Here is a 20,211-nt window from a genome sequence, read left to right as displayed (position 1 = left end):
AAGTTAAGTTAAACCTTTATAAAACACTGGTTAGGCCTCAACTGGAGCATTGTGTTCAATTCTGGGCAGGAAGGATGGAAAGGCCTTAGGGTTCAAAAGAGATTTACTAGAATGGAACCAGGGATGAGGGACTTCAGTGATGTGGAGAGACTGAAGAAGCTTGGGTTGTTCTCCTTGGAGCAGAGAAGGCTAAGGGGAGATTTGTAAGAGGTGCTCAATATCATGAACGGTTTTGACAGAGTAAATATGAGAAACTGTTTCCAGAGGCAGAAGGGTCAGTCACGAGTGGGTACAGAGATAAAATGATTGGCAAAAGAACCAGAGGCGACATGAGGAAACATTTTTTTATGCAGCCAGTTGTAATGATCTGGAATACACTGCCTGAAAGGGTGGATGAAGCAGATTCAATTGTAACTTTCAAAAGGGAATTGGATAAATACTTGACTTGGAAAAAAATTGACAGGGCCATGGGGAAAGACCACTGCATCGCTGCAGTATTTTCTCTGAGTATGTTATCGGATACATGTTACAATACAGGAGCAAAATTAATCTCTGAGCATTAGCACATTGTGAGTGAAGAGGTAGTGAATGCTGTCAAGTGGCACTGTGTGGAGACATAAGGCATACTGACCTGGCAGGGGAGAATCTGTGATCCTGAAGGTGGATCTCCCAGGATGAGGCTAGCCCATTGCACGCGGGGTGCGCTGACGCCTGCGATGTCCCCAAATGCGGGATACTTAACTGCAAAATTTGTGGTAGTGGGGGACTGCGTTCGGGCTCTCCCCTGCATTGAAACTAAAAGTTTGATTTTCGATCCAGTAGTCCACCAATCGGATGGGAGGCGGTGTTGTGTGTGTGTGTGTGTGTACGTTGTGTCAGTCAGTGAGTCTCTCTCTCTCTCTCTCACTCAGAGGCTGCTGTGGAGGGAAAGCTTTTTAAAAAGAACTTTCATATTGAAAGAAAGATGTGTCTCAAGCTGCTGGGCCCTGTCCATTGTCACTTTAATGGCAGGGCGGGGCAGGACTGCTTTGACCAGGAGACCTGTTTTCTGGGTCGGAGGTGTGACATTCCAGTGATTTCCCACCCTCCCGTCCTTCCTTCTGAACACCTTTGCCGTTTAATCGAGGGCCAAAAGCCTGTGAAAGGGAAGTACCGGCCGGCCGTTTCCCTGCTGGTCGGTGCTGCCAGTGGGGCCGGCGTGCATGTTCTCAGCCTCATGTACAGGTTCCTCAGGGAGGTTGAGGCAGGTCTAGTGGTTAGGACTGTAGGGTGCTTTGGGGTTGTTCTCACCCTATTGATCGGTGCAGATATCTGGTCCCCGGTCTAGCCAAGGAACACTTATACCTCACGGACCGGGGGTTCAGCAAGACAGGACTTTTGCTAACGCACCCGGTGATGGATCACGTAGCCGAATAGCACAGAGAACACACAAACTCGGTGTTTGAATTTAATTGGAATGTTGCTTTTATTATTCCATCAACACGAAGAAAATAACGATAAAAACGGTCCTGCACAGTACATTGAGTTACACACACCCACTACAGTACCTTATCCCACAAAACTAAGAGGCTGGTGGGGACCCTGGAGACACCTATCACACACACACACGTGTGGTTGGGGCTTACCATTCCTTTGCACTCTTCGGTCTGGCTGACCGGTTCTCTCACATTGGTTTCACTGGAAGCTGCTCGTCTCCCTGGAGAGCTCGGGTGAAAAAAAAAGAGCGAGCAGGAACAAAGAGAGAGAGAAAGAGAGATAGAGCTGGAAAAGGGATAAGAGCTAAGAAGCAAGAGAGCAAGAACCAGAGACAGCAAACAAGAGCAAAAAACAAGAGACCAAACGCAAGAGAGCAAACAAGAGAGAGAGAGGTTTCGAGCTTCCACTTATATACCCCTCCCTTACAATAGTTTTCGTTGTTAAATGAGGCCCTTCCATGTCTGTTTAGCAGTTCTTACAAAGTCGTTAAGAGTCTTTAATGGCTTTTGATGGTCTCTCATCATGTTGCAATTGCTTCTCTCGATGGGCCATTGTTCTTCGAATTCATTCCGATCGTCGAGCACTTGCCACACAAGGCTCCCTTTTCACCCCACGTCCTCGCTGTCGATTGGTTTTGCATCAGAACCGAGGCCATGTCTGGAGCAGTTGCCTCTCTCAATGACCGACTGCCTCTCGAATTAGTGCTGATCATTGACCACCTGCTGTAGGTTTTGCATTGAAACAGAGACTGGTGACGTCTCACCTATCCTTCCATCTTAGGATTTTGGTCAATGGCCACAGTTTTCCAAACTCGGAAAAGGAGGAATTCCCAGAATTCTGACAGGACGCAACCTTTCAAACTCGTTGAGACCTGGGTTCGAATCCCGGTCGGGGGGAGCGAATTTCTGGTGCGGATTAATTGGCAGCATCAAAGAAAGTCTCCTTTCCTGAGCGCGATGCTCCACCCTCACCACCACCGCCTTTTCCTCTCCTTGACAGACAGACAGAGAGTTCAGGAGCACGCACACTTTAATCTCGCAGTTTTCATTTGTACGCACAAAGACACGCAGACCCTGCTCGTTTAAAGTCAACGACGTCAAGGTATTTTGCAGTTTGAATTATATCGCTGCGAGGGAGCGAGGGGCACTCAGCCCAGGAGAAGAAAAGAATAGCAATGAGCTGAGAAAGTAAGTGCAATATATCAGCTTTATTCTGAGTAATAATCCATACACACGTAGAGAGACGCTGGGAAAGAGCTGTTTTTTCCTTTTGAATATCTCCCCACAGGGAGGTGCACCGTTCCCAGAGACACTGCAATACTGGGTCGATGCGTGGAGTGGACGGAGCAAGCCCCTATTCCATCTCCCTGTTCCAAAAATCAATTTAATATATGGTCCCCAGATAGGGGACGTATCAGATATTAAACTGATAAGTACAGATTTTTTTTCAAAAAATATACTTTATTCATAAAATTTGCAGCAGTACATACAAAACAGTTGTCATGTCACTTTCCAAACGTACACAATACAGATTATACAATTTGCAGGTTACGTTAAGTGCAGTACAATGAAAACATTGGACATAATTACAGTTCATGACACTCTGGGGTGTCTCATTGCATCATACTCAACACAGATTATTGCTTACAGATTCATTTCTGGTCCATTTTAGATTCATTACAGGTACATCTCAGCAATTTGAATTTTACATTCAGCCCGAGGGAGTTTTTCCCTGATTGCAGCCCCTCGGTTTACAATGGCGGGAAGGCTCTAAACGGTTGCCTTTCCCCACAGAGCCTTTGCGGCGGCCGCACCCATCCTCAGTGCGTCCCTCAGCACGTAGTCCTGGACCTTGGAATGTGCCAGTCTGCAACACTCGGTCGAGGACAGCTCCTTGTGCTGGAAGACCAGCAAGTTTCGGGCAGACCAAAGGGCGTCTTTCACCGAGTTGATGGTCTTCCAGCAGCAGCTGATGTCCGTCTCAGTGTGCGTCCCCGGGAACAGCCCGTCGAGCACAGAAACCTGTGTTACGGAACTGCTCGGGACGAACCTGGACAGATACCACTGCATCTCTCTCCAGACCTTCTTTGCAAAGGCACACTCCATAAGGAGATGGGTGACGGTCTCGTCTCCACCGCAGCCTCCTCTGGGGCAGCGCGCGGTGGCGCTGAGAGCCCGGGAGTGCATGAAGGATCTGACGGGAAGGGCCCTTCTCACCACCAGCCAAGCTCGGTCTTGGTGCTTGTTTGAAAGCTCTGGCGATGAGGCGTTCTGCCAAATGACATTGACAGTCTGCTCGGGGAACCAACCGACAGGATCCACCATCTCCTTTTCCCGCAGGGTCTCGAGGACGTTACGTGCGGACCACTTGCTGATCGCCTTGTGGTCAAAGGTGTTTTCCTGCACAAACCTTTCCACAAAGGACAGGTGGGGCGGAACGGTCCAACTGGACGGAGCGTTCCGTGGCAGCGTGGCCAGGCCCATCCTTTTCAACACCGGGGACAGGTAGAACCTCAGCACGTAGTGACACTTTGTGTTTGCGTACCAAGGGTCGATGCACAGCTTGATGCAGCCGCACACAAAGGTGGCCATCAGGATGAGGGCCACGTTGGGCACGCCTTTCCCCCCTTTCTCTGGAGATTTGTACATCGTGACCCTGCGGACACGGTCCATTTTTGATCTCCAGACAAAGTGGAAGATGGCTCGGGTGACTGTCGCGGCGCAGGAGCGAGGTATGGGCCAGACCTGCGCCACGTACAGCAACACCGAGAGCACCTCGCACCTGATGACCAGGTTCTTGCCCACGATTGAGAGGGATCGTTGATCCCACAGTCCCAGTTTCTGCTTAACCTTGGAGATACGCTCCTCCCAGTTTTTGGTGCACGCCCCGGCCCCCCCGAACCAGATCCCCAGCACCTTCAGGTAATCCGACCTGACGGTGAAGGGGACAAAGGATCGGTCGGTCCAGTTCCAAAAGAACATGGCCTCGCTCTTGCTACGATTTACCCTGGTCCCCGAGGCCAGTTCGAACTGGTCGCAGATGCTCATCAATCTGCGGACCGAGAGCTGATCCGAGCAAAAGACGACGATGTCATCCGTGTACAGGGAGGCCTTGACCTGAGTGCCTCCGCCGCCTGGGATCGTCACCCCTCTTATGCCCGCATCCCTCCTGATGGACTCGGCAAAGGGTTCGATGCAACACACGAACAAGACGGAGGAGAGAGGACAGCCCTGCCTGACTCCAGATTTGATCGGAAAGCTTTCTGATTCCCACCCGTTGATTGAAACTGCGCTACTGATGTTTGTGTAGAGCAGTTGGATCCAATTGCGGATTCCCTCCCCAAACCCCAATTTGGAGAGCACGTCCATCATGTAGAGTCATAGAGTCATAGAGTTATACAGCACGGATAGAGGCCCTTCGGCCCATTGTGTCCGCGCCGGCCATCAAGCCCAGTCTAATCTAATCCCATATTCCAGCATTTGGTCCGTAGCCTTGTATGCTATGGCATTTCAAGTGCTCATCCAAATGCTTCTTGAATGTTGTGAGGGTTCCTGCCTCCACAACCCTCTCAGGCAGTGAGTTCCAGACTCCAACCACTCTCTGGGTGAAAAAGTTCTTTCTCAAATCCCCTCTAAACCTCCCGCCTTTTACCTTGAATCTATGCCCCCTTGTTATAGAACCCTCAACGAAGGGAAAAAGCTCCTTAGTATCCATCCTATCTATGCCCCTCATAATTTTGTACACCTCAATCATGTCCCCCCTCAGCCTCCTCTGCTCCAAGGAAAACAAACCCAATCTTCCCAGTCTCTCTTCATAGCTGAAGCGCTCCAGCCCTGGTAACATCCTGGTGAATCTCCTCTGCACCCTCTCCAAAGCGATCACATCCTTCCTGTAGTGCGGCGACCAGAACTGCACACAGTACTCCAGCTGTGGCCTAACCAGTGTTTTATACAGCTCCATCATAACCTCCTTGCTCTTATATTCTATGCCTCGGCTAATAAAGGCAAGTATCCCATATGCCTTCTTTACCACCTTATCTACCTGTTCCGCCGCCTTCAGGGATCTGTGAACTTGCACACCAAGATCCCTCTGACCCTCTGTCTTGCCTAGGGTCCTCCCATTCATTGTGTATTCCCTTGCCTTGTTAGTCCCTCCAAAGTGCATCACCTCGCACTTTTCCGGGTTAAATTCCATTTGCCACTGTTCCGCCCATCTGACCAACCCATCTATATCGTCCTGCAGACTGAGGCTATCCTCCTCGCTATTTACCACCCTACCAATTTTTGTATCATCAGCGAACTTACTGATCATACCTTTTACATTCATATCCAAGTCGTTAATGTAGACCACAAACAGCAAGGGACCCAGCACAGATCCCTGTGGTACCCCACTGGCCACAGGCTTCCAGTCACAAAACCAACCTTCGACCATTACCCTCTGCCTTCTGCCACTAAGCCAGTTTTGTATCCAAAGTGCCAAGGCACCCTGGACTCCATGGGCTCGTACCTTCTTGACCAGTCTCCTGTGCAGGACTTTATCGAAGGCCTTACTGAAATCCATGTATACCACATCCACTGCGTTACCCTCATCCACATGCCTAGTCACCCCCTCAAAAAATTCAATCAAATTAGTCAGATATGATCTTCCCTTGACAAAGCCATGTTGACTATCCCTGATTAATCCTTGCTTCTCCAAGTGGAGACTAATTTTGTCCTTCAGAATTTTTTCCAATAATTTTCCTACCACTGATGTTAGGCTCACTGGCCTGTAGTTCCCCGGTTTTTCCCTACTCCCCTTCTTGAATAATGGTACTACATTAGCGGTTCTCCAGTCCTCTGGCACATCCCCTGTGGCCAGAGAGGTTCTGAATATATGTGTTAGAGCCCCCGCAATCTCCTCCTTTGCCTCACACAGTAGCCTGGGATACATTTCGTCCGGGCCTGGGGATTTATCCATTTTTAGGCCTGCTAAAACCGGCAATACCTCCTCCCGCTCGATGTTAATATGTTCGAGTATATCACAGTCCCCCTGCCGTATTTCTATGTCTACGTCGTCCTTCTCTTGGTCCTACGTGTGGGATATTCTGTCAAAGGCCTTCTCCTGGTCCAGGCTGATCAGGCAGGTGTTCACCCCCCTGTCCTGTACGTAGGCAATCGTATCCCTGAGTAGCGCCAGGCTATCAGAGATCTTCCTGCCGGGTACGGCGCAGGTCTGATCGGGGTGGATCACCACCTCCAGGGCTGACTTGACCCGATTGGCGATGACCTTGGACAGAATTTTGTAGTCCACGTTAAGTAGTGAGATGGGTCGCCAATTTTTGATTTCTTCCCTCTCCCCCTTCTGCTTGTAGATGAGGGTGATGATGCCTTTCCTCATGGAGTCTGACATGCTGCCTGCCAGGAGCATACCCCCGTACACTTCCAGCAGGTCTGGGCCTATGCAGTCCCACAGAGCCGAGTACAACTCCACCGGTAAGCCGTCGCTTCCGGGAGTCTTACTCTTCTCGAAGGATCGGACGGCCTTTGTCAGTTCGTCCAGAGTTAGCGGGTGATTTAGACTCTCCCGCTTGCTGTCGTCTAGAGCCTCCGTGATAGACGACAAGAAGGAGTGGGAGGCCGCGCTGTCTGTGGGCTTCGCGTCGTACAGTCCGGCATAAAAGGATTTGCAGATCCTCAGTATGTCGGGCTGCGAGGACGTGACTGAGCCGTTCTCTTCCTTCAGGCTGCTGATCACAGAGCTCTCTCTGTGCACCTTTTGGAAGAAGAAGCGCGAGCAAGTCTCGTCCTGCTCCACGGAGCGGACTCTGGACCGGAAGATGATCTTGGAGGCCTCGGAGGCAAAGAGCGAGGCTTGCTGGTCCTTCACCTCTCTGAGTTCCTCCCCGACATCGATCCCCATCGACTGCAGCAGGAGAAGATTCTGCATGCTTTTCTGGAGTCGGGACGTTTCCCTCTGCCTCTCTCGCCTTCTGAACACCTTTGAGGATGAAGAACCTCTTGATGTTCGCCTTGATGGCTTCCCACCAGTGCACTGGGGAATCAAAGAGGGGCTTTACGGTTCTCCAACCTTTGTAATCCCTCGTCAGTTCCTCAGTGTTTCCCGGGGTCAACAGTTTCACGTTCAGCTTCCATGTCCCCATGTGATAGACACCGACAGAGGGAGATAAATAAAGGTGAGACTCAGTACAGTACGACAGAGAGACACCAGCAGAGAGGGATAATGTGTGACTGAGTACAGTGAGTAATAGAGACAAACCAACAGAGGGAGTTAGTTAAAAGTGAGACTCAGTATAGTGAGTGATACAAAGAGAATCCAACAGAGGGAGGTAGTTAAAAGTGAGACTCAGTACAGTGAGTGATACATGGAGACACCAAGAGGGGCGACAGATAAAGGTGAGACTGAGTGCAGGAGGTGATAGAGGGAGATAGATAAAGGTGTGACTCAGTACAGTAATTGAAACAGACACCAACAGAGAGAGATAGATAAAGGTGTGAGTGATACAGAGGGAGATAGATCCAGTTGTGTATTGGTAAATATAAAGACACAGAAAGGGAAGAGTTTGATCAAGGTCCTGACCATTCCACCTGTTTAAATGAGGGGTGATGCAGTGCAGTGAACGGTTCTGCACTGTTCTGTGTGATACATGTAAAAAATGAAAGTGTTCAGTAAAAACAGGTTGAGGCACAGTGACTCCCACAGACGGACAGCGAGAGCGAGACAAACAATGCTTGAAGCACATGCTTCAAGTGCAGAGGACTTCTGCACACAGATGTCTTTGTGAATGGAAATCCGTTTCCAGTGGTGTGCCACAGGGCTCAGTGTTGGGTCCCTTGCTGTTTGTGGTACATATTAATGATTTGGACTTGAATGTAAGGGGCATGATTGGCAAATTTGCAGACGACACAAAAATTGGCCGTGTAGTCGATAGTGAAGAGGATAGCTGTAGACTCCAAGAAAATATCAATGGTTTGGTGGAGTGGGCGGAAAAATGGCAAATGGAGTTCAACCCGGAGAAGTGTGAGGTAATGCACTTAGGGAGGGCAAACAGTAAAAGGGAATACGCAGTAAACGGGAATATATTGAGAGGGGTAGAGGAAGTGAGAGATCTTGGAGTGCGTGTGCACAGGTCCCTGAAGGTGGCAGTCCAGGTTGATAAGGTTGTGAAGAAGGCATATGGAATGCTCTCCATTATTAGCCGAGGTATAGAATAAAAAGCAGGGATGTAATGATGGAACTGTATAAAATGCTGGTAAGGCCACAGCTGGAGTATTGAGCGCAGTTCTGGTCACCACATTACAGGAAGGATGTAATTGCTGTGGAGAGAGTGCAAAGAAGTATTACAAGAATGTTGTCAGGGCTTGAAAATTGCAGCTACGAGGAGAGATTGGATAGGCTGGGGTTGTTTTCCTTGGAGCAGAGGAGGCTGAGGGGAGATTTGATTGAGGTGTACAAAATTATGTGGGGCCTAGATAGAGTAGACAGGAAGTACCTGTTTCCCCTAGCGGAGAGTTCAAGAACGAGAGGACATTGATTTAAGATGATTGGCGGAAGGATTAGAGGGGACATGAGGAAAAACTTTTTTACCCAGAGGGTGGTGGGTGTATGGAATTCACTGCCTGAATTGGTGGTAGAGGCAGGGACCCTCAACTCTTTTAAAAAGTACCTGGACCTGCACCTAAAGTGCTGTAAGCTGCAGGGCTACAGACCGGATGCTGGAAGGTGGGATTAGAATGGGCACCTGGTTGTTCTTCGAGCCGGTGCGGACACGATGGGCCGAATGGCCCCTTCTGTGCTGTATCTTTTCCATGGTTCTATTGATGTCACAATGGGAAATGGCTGGGGATGTCAGGATTACAGGAGGAGGAGGTGCTTAAAAGATTGGCAATGCTCAAAGTAGAAAAGTCACCCGGTCCAGATGTGATGCATCCTCGGTTATTGAGGGAAGTTAGGGTGGAAATTGCGTTGGGTCTGGCCACAATCTTCCAATCCTCCTTTAGATATGGGGATGGTGCCGGAGGACTGGAGGATTGCAAATGTTATACCCCTGTTCAAAAAAGGGGAGAGGGATAAACCCAGCAATTGCAGTCAGCCTAACGTCGGTGGTGGGGAAACTTTTAGGGACAACAATCCGGGACAAAATGAATCAGCAGAAGAGCCAGAGGTGACGAGAGGAAACATTTTTTAATGCAGTGAGTTGTAATGATCTGGAATGCACTGCCTGAAAGGGTGGTGGAAGCAGATTCAATAGTAACTTTCAACAGAGAATTAGATAAACACTTGAAGGGAAATAACTTACAGGGCTGTGGGGAAAGAGCAGAGGGAGTGGGATTAATTGGATAGTTCTTTCAAAGAGCCAGCACAGGCATGAGGGGCCGAATGGCCACCTCCTGTGCTGTATCTACTATACTACAAAGGGAACAGGGGGAGATGGAGAGACAAGAGCAGAGGGAAAAGCAGAAAGTGGATGGATACTTCAAAGGAAAAATTTGGCTACGGTGAATTAGCTGGGGAGTGGGACTAATTGGACAGCTCTTTCAAAGAGCCGGCACCGGCTCGATGGGCCCAATGGGCTCCTTCTGTGCTGTTTGATTCTGATTCTATAACAGATGGGAAACAGGGAAAGAGCAACCAAAAAGCAGACGGGTAACAGACAAAGAAGCAGCAGGTTAAAATAAAGCAAGGAACATTGAAATGAGACAATTGAGGTGATTGTAATGAAAGGAAGATCCTTCTTTTCATTAATGCTCCAGTGAGCAATGGAGCTTTGGAGGTGAGTGAGGGCTCCCCTCAGTTTCAGCTCACTGACTCTGTGCACAATGGTTAACAGGGCCCTGGCCTCCACAGGTAGTAGGCCTTATTCCTGGCTCCCAGCAGGAGGTCTCACCTCAGACAGGCCCAGGAAGGAACCACCTGGGTCACTGCACCAGGACAGAAGGCCCTCCCCCCTCACAGACAGACTCACCTTGGACCCTTCCACAGAAGGGGGCTGGGTTTGAGACAGAGAAAGCAGTTACCTGGTAGGTTGGGGGCTTTGGACTGGGAGGAGAAGACTTTTGACTGACAAGCTTCTGCTCCATCAGGGGAGGCAGATGCACTGGCCCCTCTCTCTCTTACTCCTGGGATGTGCTACTGTTGGCAGGTTGGTGAGTATTACTCTTGATCTCTGTCTTGCTGCACAGGTAATGAAAGTGTATTGGAGGATGGTGTGTGGGAGACCTCTTGCTCTGTGGATTTTTACTGATGTTTTGAATGTGGATTTTTACTGATGGAATCATAGAACCTTACAGCACAGAAAGATTTAAATGACAAGTGGTGCCTGTACAAGTAATGAAAGTATATTGTAGGACAGTGCAAGTGTCTTTCTATCTTTAAACTCTTGGGTTAAATTTGTTAACTCCTGAAAACAGGTGCTGGGATCGCGGTCGGTGATTAACCTTCGCCTGTTGTTTGCGATGCAGGCAGCACGTAACATTCGTGCCACCTGATGATTTATGATTACAGTGAGTCCCCATCCCTGATTCAAAATTAGTTTCCTTGGGATGTCCAGCATGCTATCCTCTTCCTCTACTGTAAATACTGATGCAAAGTAATTAACGTAGTAAAAACAGGCTGAGGTACAGTGACTACCACAGACAGAGACAGTGAGAGAGACAAACATTGCTTGAAGCACAGACACAGAGACCTGTACACACGGACTGCACAGTGTCACAGGGGGAAATGGAAGCAAACGTCGTGATTATAAAGGGAACGGGGGGAGACGGAGAAAAAGAGCAGAGGGAAAAGCAGAAAGTGGATGTAGACTTCGAAAGGAAAAATTTGCAGGGCTACAGGGAATTAGCAGGGAGTGGGATTAATTGGATAGATCTTTCAAAGAGTCAGCCCAATGGCCTCCTTCTGTGCTGTTTGATTCTATGACCGATAGGGAACAGGGAAAAAGCAATCAAAAAGCAGATGGATAACAGACAAAGAAGTAGCAGGTTAAAATAAAAGAAAGGAAACTTTTGAAATCAGACAATTGAGGTGAGTTTAATGAAAGGAAGGTGTGAGCAAAGGAGCTTTGCAGGTGATTGAGGGCTCCGTTCAGTTCATTTGCTCACTGCCTGTCTGCACACAATGGTGAAAAGAGCTCTGTCCTCTCCAGAGCAGAGAAGGTTAAGGCGAGATTTGATAGAGGTGTTCAAAATCATGAACTGTTTTGATAGAGTAAATAAGGAGAAACTGTTTCCAGTGGCAGAAGGGTCGGTAACCAGAGGACACAGATTTAAATTGATCGACAAAAGAACCAGAGGCAACATGAGGAAACATTTTTTTTTACGCAGTGAGTTGTGATGATCTGGAATACACTGCCTGAAAGGGCGGTGGAAGCAGATTCAATCGTAACTTTCAAAAGGGAATTGGATAAATACTTGAAGGGAAAAAGTTACAGGGCTATGTGGAAAGAGCAGGGGAGTGGGATTAATTGGATCGCTCTTTCAAAGAGCCAGCACAGGCTCGATGGGCTGAATGGCCTCCTCCTGTGTTGTAGCCAATCTAAGATTCGATGAAAATACTGCGGATGCTGGAAATCTGAAATAAAAAGAGAAAATGCTGGAAATATTCATCAAGTCAGGCAGCATCTCTGGAGAAAGAAACAGAGTTAATGTTTCAGGTCAAAGACCTTTCATCAGAACTGGAAGAAGCTAAAGATTTAACAGTTTTTAAGCAAGTACAGAGCCAGGGAATGGGCGGTAGGAAGGGGAGGGAGGGAAAGGCCTGTGATAGGGTGGTGGGCAGGAGTGATTAAATGACAAAAGAGATGATGGTGCAAGGCAAGGAGGGTGATAACGGGACAATGAAAGAAACAAAAGATGGTCCAGAGGAGCTGTAAATGGTAACAGCGGAACGATTACCAGCACTCGCTGTCCGATACAATGGGAGCAGTGGTTATGATCTGAAGTTATTGAAATCATGGTTGAGTCCAGAAGGTTGTAAAGTGCCTAAACGAAAGATGAGGAGCTGTTCCTCGAGCTTCAGTTGAGCTTCATTGGAACAGTGTAAGAGGCCGAGGACAGAGAGGTCAGAGTAGGTGTGGGACGGGGAATTAAAATGGCAAGTGACCGGCAGGTCAGGGTCACACTTGTGGACAGAGCGGAGGTGTTCAGCAAAGCGATCACCCAGTCTGCGTTTGGTCTCCCCAGTGTAGAGGAGACCGCATGTGTGCAGCGGATACAGTATAGTAAATTGAAAGAAGTACAAGTAAATCACTGTTTCACCTGCAGGTTACATCAAGTACAGTTCAATGAAACACATTGGACATAATTACAGTTCATGACACTCGAGGGTGCCTCATTGCATTACGCTCAATGCACATTGTTGATAACAGGTACGTTACAGATTCTTTACAGGTTCATTACAGATTCATTACAGTTACATTACATCAATTTGAATTTTACATTCTGCCCGAGGGGGTTTTTCCCTGATTGCAGCCCCTCGGTTTACAATGGCGGGAAGGCTCTAAACGGTTGCCTTTCCCCACAGAGCCTTTGCGGCGGCCGCACCCATCCTCAGTGCGTCCCTCAGCACGTAGTCCTGGACCTTGGAATGTGCCAGTCTGCAACACTCGGTCGAGGACAGCTCCTTGTGCTGGAAGACCAGCAAGTTTCGGGCAGACCAAAGGGCGTCTTTCACCGAGTTGATGGTCTTCCAGCAGCAGCTGATGTCCGTCTCAGTGTGCGTCCCCGGGAACAGCCCGTAGAGCACAGAAACCTGTGTTACGGAACTGCTCGGGACGAACCTGGACAGATACCACTGCATCTCTCTCCAGACCTTCTTTGCAAAGGCACACTCCATAAGGAGATGGGTGACGGTCTCGTCTCCACCGCAGCCTCCTCTGGGGCAGCGCGCGGTGGCGCTGAGAGCCCGGGAGTGCATGAAGGATCTGACGGGAAGGGCCCTTCTCACCACCAGCCAAGCTCGGTCTTGGTGCTTGTTTGAAAGCTCTGGCGATGAGGCGTTCTGCCAAATGACATTGACAGTCTGCTCGGGGAACCAACCGACAGGATCCACCATCTCCTTTTCCCGCAGGGTCTCGAGGACGTTACGTGCGGACCACTTGCTGATCGCCTTGTGGTCAAAGGTGTTTTCCTGCACAAACCTTTCCACGAAGGACAGGTGGGGCGGAACGGTCCAACTGGACGGAGCGTTCCGTGGCAGCGTGGCCAGGCCCATCCTTCTCAACACCGGGGACAGGTAGAACCTCAGCACGTAGTGACACTTTGTGTTTGCGTACCGAGGGTCTATGCACAGCTTGATGCAGCCGCACACAAAGGTGGCCATCAGGATGAGGGCCACGTTGGGCACGCCTTTCCCCCCTTTCTCTGGAGATTTGTACATCGTGACCCTGCGGACACAAAGGGAACGGGGGGAGATGGAGAGACAAGAGCAGAGGGAAAAGCAGAAAGTGGATGTTTTCTTCAAAAGGAAAAATTTGGCTACGGGGGATTAGCTGGGGAGTGGGACTAATTGGACAGCTCTTTCAAAGAGCCGGCACAGGCACGATGGGCCCAATGGGCTCCTTCTGTGCTGTTTGATTCTGATTCTATAACAGATGGGGAACAGGGAAAGAGCAACCAAAAAGCAGACGGGTAACAGACAAAGAAGCAGCAGGTTAAAATAAAGCAAGGAACATTGAAATGAGACAATTGAGGTGATTGTAATGAAAGGAAGATCCTTCCTTTCATTAATGCTCCAGTGAGCAATGGAGCTTTGGAGGTGAGTGAGGGCTCCCCTCAGTTTCAGCTCACTGACTGTGCACAATGGTTAACAGGGCCCTGGCTTCCACAGGCAGTAGGCCTTATTCCTGGCTCCCAGCAGGAGGTCTCACCTCACACAGGCCCAGGAAGGAACCACCTGGGTCACTGTACCAAGACAGAAGGCCCTCCCCCCTCACAGACAGATTTATCTTGGACCCTTCCACAGAAGGGGGCTGGGTTTGAGACAGAAAGCAGTTACCTGGTAGGTTGGGGGCTTTGGACTGGGAGGAGAAGACTTTTGACTGACAAGCTTCTGCTACATCAGGGGAGGCAGATGCACTGGCCCCTCTCTCTCTTACTCCTGGTATGTGCTACTGTAGGCAGGTTGGTGAGTATTACTCTTGATCTCTGTCTTGCTGCACAGGTAATGAAAGTGTATTGGAGGATGGTGTGTGGGAGACCTCTTGCTCTGTGGATTTTTACTGATGTTTTGAATGTGGATTTTTGCTGATGGAATCATAGAATCTTACAGCACAGAAAGATTTAAATGACAAGTGATGCCTGTACAAGTAATGAAAGTATATTGTAGGACAGTGCAAGTGTCTCTCTATCTTTAAACTCTTGGGTTAAATTTGTTAACTCCTGAAAACAGGTGCTGGGATCGCGGTAGATGATTAACCTTCGCCTGTTGTTTGCGATGCAGGCAGCACGTAACATTCGTGCCACCTGATGATTTATGATTGCTGTGTGCAATCAGCGCTACCTGCACTTTTCATTGGCTGCACGCATGAGCAGGGGGCCCCAATATCGGGAGTGACTGGCACTACTTAAAGGCAGCCTGCACCTCTTAAAAGGGAGGTGCACTGTGGCTGCAGAAAGTGGTGTGAGAAGTGATTCCTGGGCTCTGATATTTGGAAGAATGGCTGCAGCTGGGAAAGAGCGAACACCAAGGTTCTCTGATGATGCACTAGAGACCTTGGTGCAAGAGATGGACAGAAGGTGGGGCATCCCATATCAGGGCAAGAGGCCCTCCAGAGGCAGTGGGAGGAATTAGCCCCAAGAATCTGGATGCAGTGCAGGAAGAAATTCAATGTATTCTGATCTATCCTTTTTAGGTCCACAGTGGATGACCTCACACTTGCTTACATTGGTCAAAACTGTGGCAAATGGATTTCATTCACTTTATCTATTAATATGTCATTTTATGCTTCCATCTACACTGCTTACAATGCTGCCTATCTTTTGTGTCATCGGCAAACTTGGATATGTGACACTCTATGCCGTCATCTAAGTCGTTAATAAATACAGTGAATAGTTGAGGCTCCAACGCAGATCCCTGTGGGACACCACTAGTCACATCCTGCCAATTGGAGTTCCTGCCCATTACCCCTACTGTCTGCCTCCTGCTGCTCAGCCAATTTCCTAACCAGGTCAATAATTTGCCCTCCGTTCCATGAGCTTCAACTTTATCTAACAATCTCTTATGAGGGACTTTATTGAATGCCTTCTCGAAGTCCATATAAACAACATCCATAGACATTCCCCTGTCCGCTACTTTAATCACCTCTTCAAAAAATTCAACCAGGTTCATTAGCCATGACCTACCCTTTACAAATCCATGCTGGCTCTCTCTGATCAGCTGAAAATTTTCAAGATGTTCAGTCACTCTATCCTTGATTATAGACTCGAGTAATTTCCCGACAACAGATGTTAGGTTAACTGGTCTATAATTTCCTGGTTTCCCCCTCTCACCATTCTTGAATCGCGGAGTGATGTGCAAATTTCCATTCTAAAGGAATGGTTCCTGAATTGAGAGAACTATGGACGATTATAGTTCGGGCATCTGCAGTGTCCTCACCTACTTCCTGCAAAACCCTGGGATGGAAATCCTGGGCATTTGTCACTCTTTAGTGCCATTATTTTCTTCATTACTGTTAATGTGCTCACGTTAATTATAATGAGTCCCCATCCCTGATTCAAAATTAGTTTCCTTGGGATGTCCAGCATGCTATCCTCTTCCTCCACTGTAAATACTGACGCAAAGTAATTAACGTAGTAAAAACAGGCTGAGGTACAGTGACTACCACAGACAGAGACAGTGAGAGAGACAAACATTGCTTGAAGCACAGACACAGAGACCTGTACACACGGACTGCACAGTGTCACAGGGGGAAATGGAAGCAAACGTCGTGATTATAAAGGGAACGGGGGGAGACGGAGAAAAAGAGCAGAGGGAAAAGCAGAAAGTGGATGTAGACTTCAAAAGGAAAAATTTGCAGGGCTACGGGGAATTAGCAGGGAGTGGGACTAATTGGATAGATCTTTCAAAGCGTCAGCCCAATGGCCTCCTTCTGTGCTGTTTGATTCTATGACCGATAGGGAACAGGGAAAAAGCAATCAAAAAGCAGATGGATAACAGACAAAGAAGTAGCAGGTTAAAATAAAAGAAAGGAAACTTTTGAAATCAGACAATTGAGATGAGTTTAATGAAAGGAAGGTGTGAGCAAAGGAGCTTTGCAGGTGATTGAGGGCTCCGTTCAGTTCATTTGCTCACTGCCTGTCTGCACACAATGGTGAAAAGAGCTCTGACCTCTCCAGGCAGCAGACCTTAGACCTGGCTCCCAGCAGGAGGTCTCACCTCACACAGCCCCGGGAAGGAACAATCTGGGTCACTGCACCAAGACAAAATGCCCTCCCCCCTCACAGACGGACTCAACTTGGACCTTTCCACAGCAGGGGGCTGTTTGAGACAGAGAATGATGTGGAGATGCCGGTGATGGACTGGGGTTGACAATTGTAAACAATTTTACAACACCAAGTTATAGTCCAACAATTTTATTTTTAATCCCACAAGCCCCCGAAAGCTTGTGGGATTAAAAATAAAATTAATGAGACAGAGAAAGCAGTTATCTGGTAGGATAGGGGCTTTGGACTGGGAGGAGAGGACTTTTGACTGACAAGCTTCTGTTACATCAGGGCAGGTAGGTGCACTGACCCCTCTCTCTCTCACTCTTTCTCCTGGGATGTGTTATTGAAGACGGACTGGTGAGTGTAAGCATGTTTAAACTCTTGGTCCCTGTCTCACTGTACAGGTAATGAAAGTGTATTGTAGGATGGTGCGTGCGGGACTCCTTGCTCTAACAGTGATTGAGTGTGTGCGAGACTCCTTGCTCTGTGGATCTTGACCGGAGTTGTGTGTGTGGATTTTGACTGATGGAATCGTAGAATCTTATAGGACAGGAGGATTTAAATAACAGGTGATGCAGTGCCCTGAGGAGAAGGGATCTGCACTGTTCTGTGTGGTACAAATGGAGAATAAGAGAGTTCAATAAAAATCCTGGGATGTGCTATTGCAGGCGGGTTGGTGAGTATTAGTGTGTTTAAACTCTGATCTCGGTCTCGCTGCAGATAATGAAAGGAAATTGTAGGATGGTGTGTGCGAGACTCCTTGTTCTGTATTTTTACTGATGAATGTGGATTTTCACTGATGTGAGTGTGGAGATTTACTGATGATGTGAGTGTGGAGATTGAGCACAGAGTTTGGGAAAGACAGAGAGTGAGCCTCGAACGGAGTGAACACATTCAACTGGGAATTTGGTGCATGTGGGAATTAGGTGCAGAGGGGGAAGGAGGTGCTAAGTGATTTAAACCCAAGAACTGTAGACGTAGACTGAGCGGAGCATAAAGGGAGACGCAGGGGGAATCAAATCAAGGCAAGGAGGCGTGCTGAGGGCAGGTCAGTAAGTATTTAGTTCATTGGTTAGTGTTTTTTAGTGGTTGGTTAGTGTTTTACTGTCAGATAAACAGTAAAGTGCCTTAAAGCTAAAGAAACAGTTTACGTGGCAGGACAGCTGGGGCCCGTCCCATGCACATCCTGTGCCATGTGGGAACTCCAGAACGCACTTTGTGTCCTGGAAAACCACATGTACAGGAAGTGCCGCCATCTGCTGGAGTTCAAGCTCAGGGCTTCTGAGTTTGAGGGGCGGCTGGCGTCACTACAGTGAATGCGGGAAGCTGAGAGTTTTGTGGATAGCACGTTTCAAGAGGTGGTCACCCCCCAGCTACTGAGAGTTCAGTGTTGAATACCAGTGAGGGTGTTTTTTTAAAATTCGTTCATGGGATGTGGGTGTCGCTGGCGAGGCCGGCATTTATTGCCCATCCCTAATTGCCCTTGAGAAGGTGGTGGTGAGCCGCCTTTTTGAATCGCTGCAGTCCGTGTGGTGAAGGTTCTCCCACAGTGCTGTTAGGAAGGGAGTTCCAGGATTTTGACCCAGCGACGATGAAGGAACGGCGATATATTTCCAAGTCGGGATGGTGTGTGACTTGGAGGGGAACGTGCAGGTGGTGTTGTTCCCATGTGCCTGCTGCTTTTGTCCTTCTAGGTGGTAGAGGTCGCGGGTTTGGGAGGTGCTACCGAAGAAGCCTTGGCGAGTTGCTGCAGTGCATCTTGTGGATGGTACACACTGCAGCCACAGTGCGCCGGTGGTGAAGGGAGTGAATGTTTAGGGTGGTGGATGGGGTGCCAATCAAGCGGGCTGCTTTGTCCTGGATGGTATCGAGCTTCTTGAGTGTTATTGGAGCTGCACTCATCCAGGCAAGTGGAGAGTATTCTATCACACTCCTGACTTGTGCCTTGTAGATGGTGGAGAGGCTTTGGGGAGTCAGGAGGTGAGTCACTCGCTGCAGAATACCCAGCCTCTGACCTGCTCTTGTAGCCACAGTATTTATATGGCTGGTCCAGTTCAGTTTCTGGTCAATGGTGACCCCCAGGATGTTGATGGTGGGGGATTTGGCGATGGTAATGCCGTTGAATGTCAAGGGGAGGTGGTTAGACTCTCTCTTCTTGGAGATGGTCATTGCCTGGCACTTGTCTGGCGCGAATGTTACTTGCCACTTATCAGCCCAAGCCTGGATGTTGTCCAGGTCTTGCTGCGAGCAGGCTCGGACTGCTTCATTATTTGAGGGGTTGCGAATGGAACTGAACACTGTGCAATCATCAGCGAACATCCCCATTTCTGTCCTTACGATGGAGGGAAGGTCATTGATGAAGCAGCTGAAGATGGTTGGGCCGAGGACACTGCCCTGAGGAACTCCGGCAGCAATTTCCTGGGGCTGAGATGATTGGCCTCCAACAAGCACTACCATCTTCCTTTGTGCTGGGTATGACTCCAGCCACTGGAGAGTTTTCCCCCTGATTCCCATTGACTTCAATTTTACTAGGGCTCCTTGGTGCCACACTCGGTCAAATGCTGCCTTGATGTCACGGGCAGTTCCTCTCACCTCACCTCTGGAATTCAGCTCTTTTGTCCATGTTTGGACCAAGGCCGTATTGAGCTCTGGAGCCGAGTGGTCCTGGCAGAACCCTAACTGAGCATCGGTGAGCAGGTTATTGGTGAGTAAGTGTAGCTTGATAGCACTGTTGACGACACCTTCCATCACTTTGCTGATGATTGAGAGTAGACTGATGGGGCGGTAATTGGCCGGATTGGATTTATCCTGCTTTTTGTGGACAGGACATACCTGGGCAATTTTCTACATTGTCGGGTAGATGCCAGTGTTGTAGCTGTACTGGAACAGCTTGGCTAGAGGCGCAGCTAGTTCTGGAGCACAAGTCTTCAGCACTACAGCCGGGATGTTGTTGGGCCCATAGCCTTTGCTGGATTCAGTGCACTCAGCCCTTTCTTGATATCACGTGGAGTGAATCGAATTGGCTGAAGACTGGCTTATGTCATGATGGGGATATTGGGAGGAGGCCGAGATAGATCATCCACTCGACATTTCTGGCTGAGGATGGCTGCAAACGCTTCAGCCTTGTCTTTTGCACTCACGTGCTGGACTCCGCCATCATTGAGGATGGGGATGTTTACAGAGCCTCCTCCTCCCGTTAGTTGTTTAATTGTCCACCACCATTGACGACTGGCATGTGGCAGGACTGCAGAGCTTTGATCTGATCCGTTGGTTGTGGAATCGCTTAGCTCTGTCTATAGCATGTTGCTTCCGCTGT

General features: G+C 48.8%; 1 non-coding gene and 1 pseudogene across 1 annotated transcript; one reads left to right on the top strand and one right to left on the bottom strand.

Annotated features, from left to right (window-relative positions):
* The first annotated feature begins 623 nt into the window (after nucleotides 1-623).
* On the top strand, nucleotides 624-787 carry LOC137325679 (U1 spliceosomal RNA). The gene has a single exon (XR_010963924.1). It is a non-coding gene; the product is annotated as a U1 spliceosomal RNA (small nuclear RNA).
* A 1,975-nt stretch (nucleotides 788-2,762) lies between these two features.
* On the bottom strand, nucleotides 2,763-2,933 carry LOC137325824 (U2 spliceosomal RNA; annotated as a pseudogene).
* Nucleotides 2,934-20,211: the final 17,278 nt, after the last annotated feature.

This window comes from Heptranchias perlo, chromosome 9, assembly GCF_035084215.1.
Source record: "Heptranchias perlo isolate sHepPer1 chromosome 9, sHepPer1.hap1, whole genome shotgun sequence".
NCBI lineage: Eukaryota > Metazoa > Chordata > Chondrichthyes > Hexanchiformes > Hexanchidae > Heptranchias > Heptranchias perlo.
The sequence above is the reverse complement of the archived record's forward strand: the minus strand, read 5'-3'. Positions and strand labels throughout refer to the sequence as shown.